The 19,353-nt window shown below is 38.7% G+C and overlaps 1 protein-coding gene across 7 annotated transcripts in view; it reads left to right on the top strand.

Annotated features, from left to right (window-relative positions):
• The first annotated feature begins 3,995 nt into the window (after nucleotides 1-3,995).
• The window catches only part of ZFHX4 (zinc finger homeobox 4), a 199,479-nt gene continuing 184,121 nt past the window's right edge, over nucleotides 3,996-19,353 (top strand). For 6 of the 7 annotated variants that reach the window (XM_048508478.1, XM_048508480.1, XM_048508479.1 and 3 more), the window contains exon 1: nucleotides 3,996-4,006. The gene's annotated coding sequence lies outside the window, so the exon portion shown is untranslated. Of the gene's footprint in view, nucleotides 4,007-17,918; nucleotides 17,938-19,353 lie in introns of those variants that run through there. The other variant, XM_048508476.1, reaches the window with a different exon arrangement.

Here is a 19,353-nt window from a genome sequence, read left to right as displayed (position 1 = left end):
GGGGGGGGTGGGGGGGGGGGGGGGTGGGGGGGGGGGGGGGTGGGGGGGGGGGGGGGTGGGGGGGGGGGGGGGTGGGGGGGGGGGGGGGTGGGGGGGGGGGGGGGTGGGGGGGGGGGGGGGTGGGGGGGGGGGGGGGTGGGGGGGGGGGGGGGTGGGGGGGGGGGGGGGTGGGGGGGGGGGGGGGTGGGGGGGGGGGGGGGTGGGGGGGGGGGGGGGTGGGGGGGGGGGGGGGTGGGGGGGGGGGGGGGTGGGGGGGGGGGGGGGTGGGGGGGGGGGGGGGTGGGGGGGGGGGGGGGTGGGGGGGGGGGGGGGTGGGGGGGGGGGGGGGTGGGGGGGGGGGGGGGTGGGGGGGGATGCTGGCAGGGGCTGATGGGAATTGTAGTTCATAACATCTGGAGTGCCAAAGGTTCGCCACCACTGGACTATACCATGCTGCGTCCCTCATACAACTTTCATTAGGACAACTCAGACAACAAACCAGCAGGGAAGCCTTTGAGATTTGCAGTACTTGACATCTAAAAGTCTGTTCTGTGCATCCTATATAGAAGCTGAACATGAATAGATAAAATAGTGCTGGATGGAATTGGTATCAGATTTCGGTTTTGGCCTTCTAAGAAAGAAGCAATGGCAGCCTCCAATTGAAAATATAAAAACCAGAGTTGAAAATGTAAAAACCAGAGGAAAAATGTGATAGTTGCCTTTTAACAATACTTTATTGATTATGTATTCATTAAAGCACTTATGTCCTGCCTTTTCTTTTGGCTCAAGGAAAATTATACTTAAGAGTATACTTGGACAAGGCATTAGATAAAGAGTCAATGGAAGTGAAAATGGGTTACTGATTAAATTTATCATCTTGAATCTGGTCTGTAAGAAAAATCCAAACCATGTAGAACTAATTCTACAAATTCAAGTTTTGAATGTGACAGAACAATCCCAGTATTTATGATAACAAGCAAAGCATAGTAATTTTCTTCTTGCGTGCTACCATTTTTTACCTTCTAATTGGTTTTATGTTCTCACAAAGAACTGCCCTCCCATAATCTGAGTACAAGAATGAAGCGAATGGTGTTCTGAAGCCCAATCATCACAGGGAGAAAAACAGCACAGACTTTTTCACCTTCATTCTCCTAAGAAAACTAATGTGAACCTACACTAACTGTAGTATCAAGATTACATAAAGCTTTATTATTGCTTATTCATCAATAGTGTATTTCGTTTTCACAGGGACACTATTTAGGGAAAGGCAGGAGATGCATTATATTTTAGATCATGAAATGTATATATTTCTCCATTCAGGGACCCCTATTATTCTAGCCAGCTAGCTACTTCTAAACACTGTGACTATTATTGTAAGCAATTAAATGACTCAATTAATGGGTAAGAATGCCAAACATACAAATCTTTTAATTTTAAAACCGGAAAGTCATTGTTTAATTTTTATTGTTTAATCTTTCTTGAGAGCAGTGCTGTAGTTATTTCTGGTATATTATAAGGCATTAAACAGCAAACACATTAAAATACATTACTTTTTGTTATTTATTCTTGAATACATTCAGAACTTGGTTGAGTGTTCCACCCGTACAAAAAACAATGTGGTACAGAAGATACAGCACTGGTCTAGGTCTGGGGAGATGTAGGTTCAAATCACATTTCATCTATGAAGAGGGCCACTTTCTCTAACATTGTTGTGAGATAGAATGGAGGAGAAAAGACCATGTATGTTACCCTGAACTCCTTGGGAGGAAATGCAGGAAAAAAATATGAAAGACAGACTGAGGTCTTGCACCTTTTCTCCCACTAGAATCTGAGGGGGTTTCTGCACATGCAGGCTTGTGGGCTTGCATCGACATGTCCCCTTCCCTCTTCAGAGTGACAAAAGGCAGGGGAAAGGGAGGCAGCTGTTCAAGAGCGCCACGGGAATACGCTGGCTTCCACCTGCTGCTTTTCACTTGGCAATGGGTGGCAACCGGCGTATTCCAAAAAACTCGTCCCCCAAGCGAGTTTCAGAAGCGGCATCTTCGCGCCACTTCAGGGGAGCCAGGATGGCACTGCTGTGATGCAGTAGCGCCTCCTGTGCGAACAGTGCCCCAGGGACCGGTTTTTTCCGTCTTTGGAGCGCTGTTGTTTCCCCATGTGGAAACCGCCTGAAATAGTGTCCTTGGCCAGCCCCTTTTATTGCCCATCCTTAAGGAAAAGGCAGTGGTGGGATTCAGCTGGTTTGCTGAATCGGTAGCTAATGAGCTGAATGAATCCCACCACCCCAGGGGAGGGAGAGCAAGGGGGCTTTTAGGGTCCCAGAGCAGCCAGGTGCCTTGACCCCAGGCTGCTCTGAAGTGCTAAAAGCCCTATCACCCCCTCTCCGAGGGGAGAAGATGGAAAGGGGCTTTGGAAGGCTACCTGGGCCTTGCCGAGAGCTGACCTGCAGTGGTGGCTCAGCAGCAAGCAGCTCAGGCAGGCATCTGAGACTGGAAAGGGCAGAACCCGGCAGTGGACAGCCCAGGCAGGCAGCCCAGGTGGATGCCATGGCAGCAGCCCAGCCCCTGGAGGGCAGGAGCCAGCCTGCTGCCAAGGCGCCCACCCAAGCTGCCCGCTGCCAAGCTGCACATCCCCCCTTGGGGGGGGCCCCCCCTCCACAGCCTCTCTCTCCTCCCCTCTCTCCTTTTCTTCTTTGGCTTAACAGAATCATATTTTAAAATAATGTATTCTTGCTCTAAGGAAAACGTCCTCTTAATAATCTCTAGTTTCCTAAAGCAAAAGATAGAAAAACAAAGGAGATTCAGGTTTTGGAATATTAATCCTTTTTTTGACAGAAAGGTAAACTGATATAATTGCTTTTCAGTGGAAGGAATGGGGGTTTATACAAGTGTGAAAGCATCGGAAAGGATTAGCATTTTTTTGCATAATGAAAAGCTCTGCTGAATAGGGTACTGAATGGTTGACTGAATGACTAAGATGAAAGGAAGATGAAAATGCAAGCTTCTCTTTCGTTATGCCTCTGCTCAGCTCTCCCTAAAGTTATGTTTGTCCAAGACTTGAGAAAACAAGCAGAAGCTCAGATTTCAGCAACTTTATAAGATGCCTTGAATTTCTATCATCATGCTGATGAATATGTATGATAATGGTACAGCCAGAAGGTGATAGACACAGGTTTGTATGTAGTAGATATATTACAGGCTAATCAAATATTGACTATTGGGTATTGAATCTTCCAATGCTTTGCATGTGGGAAGGGAGACAAACTTGAAATTTTTTTAAAAAAAGAAAGAAATCTGTGGGTCTCTTACATCAAGATGCTAATCAAGGTTTCTATTCATATGTACGGATAAAGAGGTATTGTAATTTGTTACTTAAAATATAGATTTTGCATATCTAGACATTGGTAATCATTTCTAGGGCATAGTACTGTATTTGCTCTGTATTGGCACTGGCAATATAATTTGGATAGAAATTAGCAAGTAAGGACATTTATTCTTAGTGTGGTTAGAATTCGGTTACTGTTGTTTACAATAGGGTCGTAAGTCATGTCACTAAGGACCTGGCACCTACCAAAGTCAGTGATAAAATATCTATTGACTTAAATGGGACCAGGAGGAGGCCTAAAGCTATGACTGTAATTGGTTAGCTGTTGACAATGTGATCTGTGCTTCTAATTATGTGCTCTCAACAGTAACCAGGACAGTTAAAATACTCTACGTATATCCATTTTGAAAAGTTTTTTTTAAAAAATACATATTTCCGAATACATATGCAAATCAAATCCTATATGGATAAATAATTATTTGTCATCTGCATGTTTAGTAGTGTCATTTTAGTTTTCAGGTCACTGTAATTGAATTTAAGGGTCATCACAGAAGAACATTTTGAATCTACCATACAGTGCCCATGCTTTAGAGAGCTTGCTTTTGTCCAGCTGCCATTTGAGTGCAGTTTGTGACTAATAGTTGGCAGATTAAGTGCCATGCAAAATAAGAAGTAAAGATTTGTAAATGGTAGGAAATTGAAAGTTTAATAGGGTATCATAGAAGAGGTTTTTTCCTAAGATAAAACATCAAACCTTCACACTGTACCTTTATGTAAGGTATTCTTGATGATTTTAGGAATGGTTGTTGCTAGTTTTAAAAAATCTTGAAAGCCTCTTTGAAAATATAACAAGGAAGCTTGTATCTAGGACATTTGTTTACAGTAAGTACCTGGTTGAGAACTTTAGAATATAAAAATGTGTTAATTTTAAAATGAAGTGATTTATATTGTTAAGCAATTCATGTGTGTTGTAACTGGCAGTTTCCAGCTCCTGCAAAACCAGACAAAACATGGGTTAATGCTGGCTTATGTGACATCTGCATTCTTACTGAACAAACAGAAACTCAGGCTTCTCATATACTGAGATTCAGGCTTTAGTGTACTTTTAGTGATAGTCCCATTGAACTCAGTGAGACTTTTGGGTTCAGTTGGATGAGATTCTAGAAAAGGAGTTACAAATAGAGCAGATATTTATATGTGGTCAGACAGAACTTGGTTGTGACAAACATAAAGAATTTGGTGCTAGTAAACAGTTATTAATATGCTTACTCAGAAGTCCTATCAAATTCAATGGAACGAGTTTCCCTGGCTGTAAATACACTACAAATCGTAGGTTTAATAGTATGGTATCAGGGACAAATATTATTATTTATTGTCAGGGACTATTATTATTTGTCCCTGATACCATACTATTAAAACATTCATTATCAACATTCATTATCAAAGATAAAATGCTTAACTCTTTTGACTGTATAAAGAAGCTTAGGATATGGCTATTAATATAGATGCATTACAGTTTTGTGTAACAGGCACATTCTGTGATTTTATTATTCCAATTTTCTAAATAAGTCCTTTTTATTCTTCTTGCTTTAATAAGTTTGGAGTCATAAAAGTTTGGAGTGCTAGAGCTTGTCTAGGAAGAGGGTTTTTTTTGGGAAAAGTGCATTCAAAGGAATTTTGATGAGGAATGAGTAAAATACGCTTACCATTTTAGGACACATGTATATGCATTTATCATTCTCAGCTTTAAAAATGTAAATGCATTAATCTATACTCTAGTTTATTTGTTTTTGCTAATTTTTGAGATCTACAAACGTATTCAGTAGTTACTTTTTACAAAGTATGCATGGTTGTCACACTAAGCTGAATGGGCTTCATGGAAGGTTAGAGATTGTAGGTCAACAGTGTAAAGATAATAGGCTCAGAATGAAACATGTGACTGTATCTTTAAGGGCAACTCGTTTATATGAATTAAGAGGTTAGATTCAGTCAAGAAAGACCCAGATAAGGACAAATGTTGTAATTAGGTCTTAATGTAAATATACTTGATGCATATTTTGCCGCTTCCTCATAGCAGATACCTTACCAATTTATTATTTAGGCCCCATTTTTCTGGTGTGGTTCCAACTCAGGTTCAGCTGTGACAGAAGTTTCTGATTTAGTTCCTTTGCTATGTCAAAGGTTTGGTATGCCTCAACTGGTTTAGTTCTGTATTATGTAGGAAAATATCAATTATCATGTGTATTTGCATATGGGATAAAGTGATTAAAATCACTGTGATATTTTAATTTAATCTTGATCCTTGATGGTTAAACATGCTAGAGGCTACATGTACTGCTTGAGCATACAGAAGGGGCAGATATGAAGAACACAGGCAAAATGTGTTGGTGTTGGACTCTGACGTTAGAGAAATGGACTAGGATAAAGCATTTGTAATGGTGAAATTAAACACTTTCTCATTCACATACCTTTGTCACCATGTTTTCAGATTCCCTTCTTGGAGTTCTTGTCTCAAAGTCTGGATACTGGAACACTGTTGTGTCCTTTATTATTTGGGGGCTCTGCAAGCTTAACCAGAGATGAAGGGAACTGACTGTTAGTTGGCAGTTATGTGTATACAAACCTTTAGGTCAAAGATCAAAAAGAAAAGTTTCAATAACAGGTGTAAAGGTCTTGCTGTATACTATTGTTGAATAGAAGGCTGTCTACAGTGTTCACAAAAGTTGTCCACTGACCCTTCTACCATCAGGTTGTTTATCTTTGTGGTCCCCACAGGGGACTGCAGACAACAGGCCTTGATATTACCCAGTACAGGAGGCAAATGTATTTCATATACTGATTTAACATGCTTTTCATTTATTCTGGTAAAGGTCTGTGAGTGTAACACCATATTATTTGTAAACAATTAATCGGTAACCTGTTTTTAAAAATATTTTGTTTCAAATCAAATTCAACTGACTCTTTCAAATAGTAGTTCAGGTTGTGTTTTGGTTTCTTGTGGGATCGAGGAGGGGAGGCTAGGTCCAGTAGTTGATTCCTTGCATAATAGATTACAAATGAGACTCGTGCTGTATTCACTTGAGAGATTATGAGGATGCTGGGCACACATCTTTAATCTGTAGCAATCAGAGGCAGTGGAAGTATGTGTTGGAACAAAACAAAATAACCACCAAACCCCTTGGGCAGATTCCTGAAGAGGTGGTGTAAAATGTTCTAAATATATAGATAACTGGTAGAACATGTGAAATATATGTGAGATTACAGTCCAAAATAGCCAAATAAATTTTCTTTTTTAAAGAAAAAATGTTCACTATTTTTTTTTACCCATCTATAAAGAAATTACACTTGGAGCAGCAAAAATGCAAACTGAAATGCTTTGAATGTATCATAGCATATTATTTCTCACCTACCAGTAGATCAGTTTTGTGAGGTCAGAACATGTCTTAGGGTCACTGAAACAGTAAGACTTTTAATCTACAGTGACAAGTCACCTGCTGACAATATCTGTTTTGCAATTGAAGGTAGCAGCATAAGACTCCATTTGGTGACTTCAACAATACTTCACATTTAACTTGTGACCTGACTAGGGTTGCCAGGCTCCCCCCCCCCCGCCCGCCCGGTCTTGGTCCTTTAAAAGGAACAGAAACTAAAGAGGTGGCTTTTTCTGCATAGAAGTAACAGGATGAGAAAAAACTTTACCTCCTTCATTTCTGAATGTATTCTATGAAAGGAGCAGGACAAGTTTTTTTTCCTTCAAATCCCTACGTTGAAAAATGGCAGGCCTGTGCCATTGTTTTTAAATTAAAAAAAAATAAAAATCTTTTATTTTGTTTAAGGTCAGGGCATTAAAGGACAACAACATTTCTAAGACAAAAGCTAAACTGTTCTATATTGTTAAATCTGAGGCCGAGCCCGCGACGTGGCAAAATATGACGCCGTCGCGAACGGAAAAGAAGCTGCCAGAGCTGGAAGAGCTGCTTCGCGAACGCGCAGCGGCGGAGGAACGAATGTACTTCGTCGCTGAAAACGCTTGCAAACCGGGCGCCAAGACGGTGTATTCCAGAAAACGCTTAAAACCACTCTTTTTCCCCATGTGACGCATCGACGACTGACTCGGTACTAACAGCCGCCACGGAGCTGCTGTCGGGCTGTAATGGCGCCGGGCCTGCACGGCTTCGCAGGCGCGGCAGGCTAACATCGCTGCAGAGACGCCGCCTCGCAGCCGCCTCCGGGCGTATGCACCGCCACATTTTCATGGCGGGCTGCGGATCGCTCGGGCAGCAGCCCGCTTCGTCTGTGTGTGAACGCTTTTTTTTGGGATGCGTCAGCTAATTATGGCATCGCCATCGCTGGCCGCTGCTTTTTGGCCGCAAGCAACGGAAAGAGAAAGTGCAAAACAACTTTTGTTGTGTCTAGTCTCAAAATAGTATCAAATAGTGTTGGGCCTCATGTTTAATCTTTCATGCCTTATTCCTTAACTTATAAGTGCCACTGAGTACAGTTGGTAGCTCTTATTACCCAACATTACAGCACTTTGTGGAAGAATCAGCACAAAGCTGGTGTTCCTTTGTTTTGAATTTTTGATCTGGCAGCTCTGCTTCTAGTGTTGAGGTAAGGCTCTGATTTAAAGCCTTACAGTAAGGAATAGATCAGGTCATGTCAAATGTAATAAAGTGTGTGCATCCTCAATCGATTCTGTTCAGTTTCTAAATGGCCTTGGTGCTAAGTTTTTGGAATCCAGGAAGCCAATGGGAAAGATGCTAAATGTTGTGATATACTTTGAGAGTATAAACAATTTGTGTGTTTAGAATGAGTTCAATAAAATATAAATTAAGGTGTGCAAAATAAATCACAAGACGTTAATAATTAACAATTGTGTTATACTTTTAAATGTTAGCTGTAAAATACAGTGGTATTATCAAAAATCATAAATGGTTCAGAGCATTTTTTGACATCTTTCTCTGCTTTACAATGGCTAGACCTGGCCATCATGCTGTAAATTGTATTCTCTTTACCACAGTCCTGCATGTCAGTTATTTAAATAATGTTTTCAGGCTGTTGAACTGGATTTTAAATACAGGTGGCAGTAGTACTCTAAAAGGATTTATCATCTTAATGTACAATACTATTCATACTCAGATGTTTTAGGGATGGTGAAAATGCTAGCATTCTTTGACAGTCCGGAAAACCCATAACAACTAGCATTCTTTGTTTTTGTCGTTAATTTAAATGTTTACTGATTTACTTTGTCAATTTTGGGCAGGAAAGCATATTTATTTTAGTAGCTGGCTTTCTTGGTGGGGGAAAGATGTAGGTTGTGTTATTTATGTAGAGTCTTGTTTCTGTGGAGGTGGCACAAAAGTTATCCAAGAGGTGAAGATTTGAGGAAAAAAATAGGGCATCACATATTGGTTGAAATGAAGCAGGGTGCAGATTAGGAACTGTGAAGATTTGCCAGGAATTGCTGGACTTAGAAGCCTGTTTAAGTGCTCACTGTCAACAAGAAAATCACGGGCAGCACTTAAAGTGGCTCACCTCTGATTTATTCATAAACCTCACATGAGCACTTGGCTTTGTTCTTGCTCTGGTAAGGGGAACTGATTCCAATAAGAACAGGAATAAAGAGCTTCTTGCATGGTCCAGAAGTGAATAGCACTTTACCTCAAAGCATGACCTCTATTCCCAAGATCTGTTGTGTCACAGTTGACTCTGCTTCTGTGTTTATTCTCTTATAAATTGCTAGCAGAACTTACAAGAAATAGACTTTCAAGCTTCTAGATTCAGTGAGAACTGTGTCACTGGAACGCGGGCTCTTCTGCATTTGGAGCTGTCATTTTCTTTCAAAACAGTTTCAAGTTAGCACTGTTCCTGCATATTAGGAAGATGAACTGAAGCAAAAAAAATCTTACTTGTAGAAAATCAAATTGGATGTTAAGTTTTTAGTTTGTATGTTTTAAAATAACAAGAAATGCCATCTGGAGAGACAGAAATTAGTTTTCTAATTTATTAGGCATATTTGATAGCTGCCTTTTATTTATGTTTCTCTATAAATGGCACACTGGTGCTCACAGTCCATCATGGGGGAAGGGACCTTAGAAGACTTTCAGCTGGTATGTTTGCACTAGGGCAGAGGTTGAGTACAGTTACTTAAGTCCCCTGAGAAACATTTGGTTAATGGTAGTCATGTTCCAATTCTGTCCCAAACTACTGTTTTCTTATTTAGTGAAGCTTATTTGCGGTTACTTAAGGTTTAGATGCTTTAAAACTGACTTGCATTTCACAACAAATTAAACAAAAAAGAGTCATATTGGAAGATAGTGATGAGAGTTAATGATATGTCTTTAGATAAAGCAGTACTTGTGTGCAATCTGATCACAGCTATCAGCTCATTCGTCATGGCTGAAGTGAAAATGTCAGGACCAATGAGCATATGAGTGCTGAAGGGGGCGAAAGGGCTTTTGGAGACACTTTTGTGCTGGGAGTGGGCCATAGCTTAAATGCAGCTCTAGGGAAATACTGGGATTAGCTAACTTTGTGCACAAATCCCTAGCATAACAGAATTAGTTGGGAAAATGAAGTTTGTTATGCGTGTATATCGGGGGAGGGGGGAAGGATACTCTGTGTTACACAGCCTAGGATGTGTTACACAGCCTACTCAATAACTGCAAAGTAGTGAGGCCTTTTATTAAGCTAAATGCACACATTCAAGTAAGAACTGTGATATATATTCAGTGTTGTAGCCTTTTTTTAATCAAGTAGTTGATATACTACTTATTCTACACCACTGTTGCTATTTTGAAATAGTGCCCATTATTTCTAGGGATATTCTGTTTTCTGAATGCTTAATTCATAGTATCTAAACATTTCCACACCTTATCTCCTTTGCTGGTATTGATAACCACATTTTATCTGGCTCCAATGACTCTTAGGCTTCGTTTCCTATATATCTAACTACCCTTAAGGTTAGTTTGTAGGTGACAAAGAAGATGCAGGGGAAATACAGCCTCCCATGCTATAATAAAAGACAGGGGAAGAAACAGCAGAAGCCACTTGCTATTAATTCTACTACCTTTTTGAAAAGCATTGAGTAGCTCAGTAGTCACTCTCTTCTCTATGTATACTGAAGAAACCCAATCTAATATGAATTGTGTGTCTTATTTGTCAGGCTCTGATTGAGGATTCCAATTAAAGAGACAGTTCAGATGACCTCTGGTGATTTGTTCCTAAGAACACGAGAGTGCTGTCTTGGAGATAGTATACTTTCATAACTGTAAAAAATCCAATACTTCTGACTGTGTATCTGTGGTGACTGTAAATAAGTGTTGCCTTTACAGCAGTGGCACATTATTCAGCATTTCAAATTGCTGGAGCACTGTCACTGTGAAATATTTCTACCTTTTTCTCCAGCTGGGCTCATGCTCTTTGACCATGACATGAGGCAAAATTCAATAAGTAAAACTTGCATCATCTGATGAAATGAAGTTCTGGTCCACAACAGCTTATGCAGCAATCAGGCTGCTAGGAGTTTTTGACACTTCCTTGCCCCAGTTCCTCAGCAGTGCCACCCCCAACTGAAGACTTTTTCGTTTATTAAAAAAATGGCAGTTGAATATCATGTCCCTACAACAATGTGTCTGTCATGGTCTCTAAATGCCCAGCTTTCATTTTTTTAAAATGCCTTAAAAATTGAGTAGGAATGCGTAGGGATAAGAAAATGCAAACTGTCCTGCCCACCTTGCTGCCCTGCAGGTTTTGCTGCAGTTTTTCCTAGTACTTCATAGCAAAGCAGGCTTGGGGATAATCAGAAAAATCTTGGGAAACCTTGAAAGGTGTGTGATTTACCCATGATTCTGTGTGGAAGGAGGAGAACCCTCTTCCCTGGGCACATAACCCATGTAGGGAAAAAAAGGTTGAACTGGAAAAGCTATACAGTGGTTTTCCATGCTAATGATCTGTAGCAATTATGCGTGAATTATGCGTGCTAGTTATTAGATTATTAAAATGATTTGGACTAGTTAGCATTAGCTAATTCTGACTCCTATTTAGCCTATCACTAAAATGCTTGTTATAGTTACCTTTTTCACCTATATATCAATTAGGGGACAAGGTTTGCGGTAGAACTGTCTGAATTGAATGCCAAAGAGAATACCTGGCCCTATATCCGTTATGTCATATGTGGTTCTTGTTACTGTTTAGACACTAGAGCTATCTGAACATCGTAGAAACATAGGCTTTGTCCAAACATTATGTGAAATTATGACTTAATTAAAGTAAGTAAAGTTGGTGTAACTGTCTAAATGCAGGTCACTCCACTATGGTCTGGAACCATGGTTTTCAAGCTGGTTTATTAACTATACTTAGTCCTAACTATGGTTTTGCAAAAAAATGTTTATGCACAGCCTGGATTAATCCTGGCTAGTTCCTTGACCCTACAGCACAAAGGCAACGAAGCCAGCAAATTAGAGTTTGCAAGTTGAATCTTGGTTTTATTAACTGAGTTCTGAGAATGGATGGATGTTGTTTGTGAGATATAGTTTTTAAAAAATCTGTGGTGTTATGTTTGAACTTAGCCTAAGGTTCTTTTTGCTAGATGGTCATAATTTGTAGTTTAGGCCATAAAGAGGAATTTACCTATGATACAGTATTTCATTTATTTATTGCAAACTCTCCCCCCCCCCCCATTGAAAACCTGGAGACAACTTCAAACTACTACAGCTTTCAATGTTTGTCAGTTGTTTGAAATCATTGTCTCCATTAATATGCCAGCTGTTTTATAATGATTGTGTGGCTTTAAAACTTGATCAGTTCCCAGTGCCTTAAGCAAGCTGTGTTAGGTGGTAGACTTGGGGTACTATTAAAGCAAGCATAGCAGAATGGGTGACAGATTTGATGCAGGGACATAGAACTTCCTAGCGGATAGTGTCCCATGAGAGGATGCCATTTGGATTTACTGCCTTTGCACCAAAGTTCCATAGGCTGACCCTGTTTATTAAATGTGGCTGCTGATTCTCTCACAGCTGGGCTAAGGGTCTGTTCCTGGCTGAAGTAATAAGCAGTAGGCATGCAAGGCAGGCAGTCTAGCTTTTTAAATCAAAAGGGATGATTGAAGGCTTGGTTTTCAGAACAGGTAGGAGTAAGGCACATAGTGATTACGTGAATTTGAAAACAAATGAGCATGAGGCAAGACCTTGGGATCTGGCTGAGTTACCAAGTAATACTTAATCCACTGCACATTTCTGTGGGTGGGTAGACCAGTAGCAGATATAAACCCCATTTGGTGCATTTTGAGACCTGTGGGGACTAAATGTCCAAGCTGACATTGCATCTGATGTGGATTTTTTTTAAAAAAAAGCTGCAACCAATGGGCTTTGAATCTCAGTTACTGCCATGGTTGTTTGCATGTCTTTGCTAGATAGAAAAGGCCAGAAAATTTCTTCAGTTTTATGAAGACTGACTCATCGCTTTTCAGATAGCCCACATTTTCTTTTCTTTTTGATTGAATGTACAGTGTTAAATTCAAATACTTGATACCTGTTTCCTGCTCTTTGAGTATGTGCAGTCAAAGGGGCTGATTAGGTTCCCCTTCCCCACTAGACATTGAGCTGTTTTAAATGTATAATTATTGTTGCATGTCATTTGATAGCTGTACTAATTGCTGCCAACCATTGTCTGTTTGCACTTAATGCTGAAACCTGATCAACATCCTGCTTTGGTTGATGTTTGGTGGTAAACTTTAATTAACTCTTATTGCATTGAAGAAGAGCTCAGCCTCAGTGCTAACTAATCATTTACCTTCATTATGTCCTGACAGCTCCACTTGTTCCTAGTCTTAATAGATACACTAGTCAGTAAATAAACCTCCAAGTCTTCAAGCTTTGAAGTTGTTCCACGTTGATATTTTGTTGCTCAAAAAGTACAGAGATGCTTGCCTAACGAATTGCTTTAGTTCATTTTGTGTCTCTAGGAGGAATGAAAATCAGTCTAAAATTGCTTTTTCCATGCCAGGCAATTTTATTTTCATAGTAACTGTAGATTTAAGATAACTTTACTCCTTCAACATGGTTCCTATATACATGCATCTTTTGAATCAATACAATTAAGCCTGTCTCCTGTTGGAATTCTTGTAATTATTTTTTCTGAAATACTTTTCCTGTAATGATATTGAAGTTAAAGTAATCAAGTTACTGGCAGATCATGTAAAATTCAACTCAAAATTGCTGGCTGCTTGATTTTAATTTGTCTGACATCAAGTTTGTTTGAAAAGGGATAATATGTAGTTAAACCAAGGAGCTTATAATTATGGCTGACATTTGTTTGTTTATAATGAAAACTAATTAAAGTTCATACATTTTAAAACACAAAAGTTAATTACTGAATTGCTCACTTCATTTATGCAGAGCAGTAGAATTAACTTGTGCTGAAAAACATGGCAAAAGGCTCTGCATAATAAAAACAAATGTCCCAGATGATCGTTGACTATCCAAGCCAAATTTGCCACTAAATTATTCTAGAAAAAATAGGTGACATTAATAGCTAAGCTGTTTTTAAAGCACTATTCTAATAGCAACTAAATGTTTAATATGAAATTATATTGAATTGTGCGATCCAGAACAGAGATGCCATTAGTCTGCCATTCAGTTCTATAGGATCTCACTGCCATTCAGTTCTATATGATCAGCTTCTGATGTTTTGTGCTTGATTTATGGTAGTGCTGCACTTGGCTTTCTGTAATATACATGAAGGTCTGTTAGGTATACTTCATTAGGTTCTTCTGTGATAATTGAAGTAAGAATTGAAAGTTTTACTTAAAATCTGTTATTCCCAAAAGGAGAACTAGGCTATGGTTAGTTAATGTCAAAAACTTTACATAAAAATTCTACTTTCTTTTGTGGGTTAAATAAAATTTGCTAAGGATATGTGCCATAATACTACCGTACTATTTAATTTAAAAAATTATCATGATAGTTATGAAGTGCATTAACAAGACTATTACAAATAATTGAAAGCAGACAGTGTTTCATGTTTGGCTGGTAAATGCAGGTACAAAGGTATTTTTGTTATCTGGAACTTTGTAGTGCTTTCATCCAACCACATATATACCCCAAATCTACTACACTGAATGGATTTACCTGATAATGAATACTGTCATTTCATTTTAACCTTTAATGGCATAAAATTATTAGCATATTTCCATTGATAATGAATACTTAGGATAGCAACGTTGTCAAATCTCAGTCCAATTCTGTGCATCCTAATCTGGGACTAAACCCCATTGAATGCAGTGGAACTTCCAAGTAAACCTGCATAGCACTGCAGTGAGGGCAACCAATGAAAATGAGAGATTTCTTGTTCTTTGTGTAAAACAATTTAATTTACTTTTTAAAACATTTTCAGATTTCAAGGCAGCAATCCTTTTTTGAGAGTAAGTTTCATTAACTCAATGGAACTTCTGGTTTAAATGTGGTTAGAACTGGGCTACACAATATATAATAATCACTAATATTGGGTGGAATGAAAGAGATCATATTGTAAACGTTTTACCAATGTGGGGTTTGTTCTCTGAATGAACATAGCAAACATAATTAATATACTTCTATAATGATAAATCTAGTAATCTTTTTCTGGGGAATAAATGTCCTAATGGGAACTGTGGTTAAGCTTTTTTGTTGTGCAGGATTATTAACTTGAACTTTCAGATCTAATGGTTTTTTTGGGTGAAAAGGAAAAGCGTGGTGTTCTTTTCAGAACATGCTTGTAAAAATGACTGTAATTTACATAACCTTTCATAAACTATGTTGTGTGCCTTAGAATGAAGGACTTGATTGATTTGTAGATTAATATTTATTTAGTAAAGGAAAATCAAAGGGATTTAGCAGTTATCATTGTAACTCTAATCCTCCTTTCCATAGATAAGACAAAAGAAAGTGATTATTGTTTAAAGCTTACTGGTTCACTATTGTTCATGTGCCTTTCTTGAAAAGAAATGCATAGGCAAAAGTTCTCTAGATACCTATCTATCAGTGTTTCATAATTCCAATTTTTTTTAGTGATAGATTAGGCAATTTGGCATGGTTTACTATGAAACCCTAGTGCCAGGGCTTCTGGTAAAGCAACATAAATAAGAGAGAGTGCCTATTATGTTGCTTAACTGACATCAGTTTGAAATATTCATGATCAAAATAAGGAATAGCCAGCCACACAATTTTTAACACTGAAACCACAGGTCAAACATATCAGAAGTCTCTTCAAGTGCAATACAGGAGATAAGTCCACTGTTATGGAATGATTCTCAAGAGAAATCAGGCGTATCCCATAGTAGCTTGATTAGTGGTGAGTTGCTGATCTTGGCCCAAAGGGAAAGCAATTGCAGTGGATTCATGAGAACTGTGGGAGGGAAATCCAGAAGAATAAAGCAGTGTATTTCAGTGTTGTAATTAAATTAAAAAGGCCAAAGCCTGTTCTCTTGCTATCGTGTGCTTTCTCACTGATTCTTCAATATATAAAACAAAGAAACTATCAGCTTGAAAGGGAGGAAGAGCTCATCAATCACATGAGATTTCATTATAATAGTACTATTAAAAATCTGAAAAGATAGCCTTTGAGGATGATAAAGAAGAAAGGGCTGAAACAATATAGTGATTGAACAGTCAGTCAAGTATGCCCGTTTGCAAACTTTTCTAGCTCTCTTTTTAAAGTGCTGTTTTAAGTGCACAGTATATTTGGTTACATCCCTTTATTCAAACTTAATTACCTTCTCCCCTTTGTCGTGACATGGGTGGAAAGTTTTTGCCATGTCAGGAGAGGTCGTCACACATTCTTTTGCAGTTCTCTTCATTAATTCCTTCTTGCAGAAGCATTTTCTATCGTGCTGGGAAGGTAGAAGGGTGTAATAGAAGAGCCCTGAAACATCAGCAGGAAGCTCTAAGCTGGTTAATGCAGTATAATTGTCTGGACATAGACTGGTCTTTGTTTGTGTCGTTCACTTCGAATCAGCTGTAATTAACTCCAGAGTGTTTCCAGATTGCCAGCAAAGAAAAATTACAGCTTTTCTGTTTTAAATTGGAAAGCTCACAAAGACATTAACTATGCATAATGCCTTTACTTTGATATAGTTCTATTCTGTAAAGGAGGAGGAAGAAGAAGAAGAAGAAGAACAAAACCCTTATTTGACTGTCTTTCCCCAACTCTGAATGCTGAAAACCTGTTTGTTTTAGGCTGTATTAGAGTGTAATACATAGTAGTTTTGGTCTGGAAAGAAAGTATTTTCCATCAGTCTTACAACTACTACAGTATTTTGCAGTTGCTTCAGTAGTTCCTGCTGGGGTTTTTTTTGTTGTTGTTCAGGGGCTGGAAACAGGTTTCAGATAGATGTATCGAAAGCCTCACATATGGCATCTAGGCTAGAATTCCATTACAGAAGCACCTTGGTAAGTTTCCTTCTGCTATATTCTGTACTACATAGCCCTGTGCTGAGTTTGACTTTACTCGGAAGAGTAGGATTGTCACTCATGATTTTTGCACAGGTAGTGTACCTGTGTTTCAATATTCTGAATAACCAAACTGTGAGAAAATGGCCTGTTTTTAAATCTGTTCAAGCTGTGGTCAGCCAGATGCCTACCACACCCTGTTTAAAAGGTACTGTGTACAGTACTTTATAATTATGGATTCCTGTATGGTCTAAAATGAGTGAGCTGAGTGAGCAAGTCTCTAGCTAATGCATCTAATAATACAGCACTATACACAAAAGATCTGTCAGCAACTGATGCAAAAAAGTCTACCCAAACTCTTTTCTCTTCTCTTTTCTTCTGAATTTAACAATAAGGAATTTAAGCTTCAATGTGTGGCTTTAGCAACCAAAGAAAAGAAGCTCTTGGTGTCTGCATAATACCACTTTGATGGATTTTTTCATCAGCTCTCTGTACGTGGTAACAAATAAACAAGTATAATTATACTTGTGAAGGCCTATTCATTGCTTTGTCAGGATTAGATATATGTGCAGTTTTCACACTGAGCCTCTCTTTTGTCTTTGCCTAACTCACTATGACATATTGATAGAGGATTTGGGATGGGGAAAAGGCCACAGCAGAGACAGTGATGACCTTTTGGAAACTTGATATAATTCAAGGATTTTTTATTTTCTTTCTTTCTTTTTTTTTAGGAAGATCTGTAACTTGTTCTCAAATTCTGATGTAAGTGAGCAACTTTTAACCCATTTTTAGCAAAGTAAATGAAGAATCAAAGTCTTCTGAGATGTCTAAAGAGCAGATGGGAATAAAAACAATAGGCTAAGAAGTCTCTTGGTCTTCTTTCCCAGCACTTAGCACTGTGGCTAACCTAGCATTCCTTTCCCATTATTCTGTCCTCTTGATCTGATCACGTTCTTTTTAATCATTCCACAAACAGTGTCTCACTGGACCGTAGAAGAGGGCTGGGACAATATCAATTAAAAAAACAGAGGTAAAACTGGCATTTCTGATTCTTGGTTTTAATGGGAACTCTGCATTCTAAATGCAGAGGAATTCTTCCATTGTTCAGAAAAGCACCCTCTTTTCATTAGCAGAGCTGGCTGTAGGTAGGTTTTATAATTTGGCTGAACAGAGTTTAGAGGACAGTTTTTCCAGGAGGAATACAGAGGTTAGTAACTTAAGTTTTCTGTGCATTGTTCATTTGTTTTGAGAAAAGGAGTTAGGTTATTCAAGTCGTTAGCCTTGTGATTTAGTTTTTGCCATGATCAGCAGATCAGCAGGTACATATTTGTGTGAACTCATCTGATAATTTTTAAGTATATTTTTCTTGTTTATTTCTTTGGTAAGTTTTATAATAAAAAATCTTTGCTTTATTAGTCTTTAAAGACAGAACTAAAGCACTTTAAACTGTAAAGCACTTTAAACTTTAAAGCACTTTAAACTTATGAAAAGGGTTAAATGCTGCTGTGTTGTGTTAATAGAGGGGAGGAAGAAAATTACTATTTTGGATTAGTAGAAGGCTTTGTTGTCTCTGAATGTGTATGCATGTTAATTACAGCCCTGAAAATAATTCTCACTTGTGCACATCTTCTGCAGTGTAAAAATAAAGCTCTTTCTTGCTGATGCTGTACTAATAAAAAGATGTGCAATGCCAGGGACCTAATCCATTGTGCCAATCTATATTTATTTATCCATTAAGATTATTAATACTATATAACTTCCGGAGATAACAGTGACCATAAGAAGATTAAATATGAGATATGTTATATGGTTGATATGCATTTTGCCCATAGTTTCAAACACTTTTGTGCTTGTTCTAAAGAGTCAAATGGATATTTGTCCATACAGTTTGAATCAGAAGTCACTGTTTACTTTGGAGGCATTGCCTTAGCACCCGATTAACACTGAAGTCATGTTAAAAAAAGATTGGCAGTTGGTGTGTAATTTCTTTTAATTATCTGTACAGAAGATTTTTTGTTGCTTGGGTCAATTCGCTTTATGTTCAGTGAAGTGTTGGTGGATGTAGTTCCCATCCCTCAAATCTGTTGCTGTGAGGGAAGATCTTCTGTAAGGAAGGATGTTGCTAAAAGATGATTCAGTAATTGGTAGGGGAGGGCATTAGACAATATACAACCTATTTGTGTACAGTGTATATGAATCTCCAGCCCAGTTGAGGTCAGTAGACATGTCTGTCTGGATGATATGTCTATGGATATTTTTAAATTGCCAAATGCAATAAGATTATGGCACAGATATTTATATGGATAGCTTTTCCTCCAAATATCTTTGAGTAAATAAAAATCTACTCTCCTAAACTCTGTGAAGCTTTTTTCATTTATTATTTCTGTAATCACAGGTACTCCTACCATGCAGTTTTGATAATATCTCGGGATTGTATTGTAGCATAATGTTTGTAAGTTGAGGTAACGATAGCTTCCTTTTCTGCTTACAAGTAGACTCCCCCCCTCGCTCTCTTTCTGCCCCCCCCCCAGTCTGCTTTAGGCTGACTTTATGAATCTGTTGCCTTCAAGATGCACACATTGTTTATGCAAACTTGGCATATGCAGAAGTAAATATGGGTGTA

Source organism: Sphaerodactylus townsendi, linkage group LG09 (genome assembly GCF_021028975.2).
Source record: "Sphaerodactylus townsendi isolate TG3544 linkage group LG09, MPM_Stown_v2.3, whole genome shotgun sequence".
NCBI classification, from domain to species: domain Eukaryota; kingdom Metazoa; phylum Chordata; class Lepidosauria; order Squamata; family Sphaerodactylidae; genus Sphaerodactylus; species Sphaerodactylus townsendi.
This window is presented reverse-complemented; position numbering and strand designations above follow the sequence as displayed.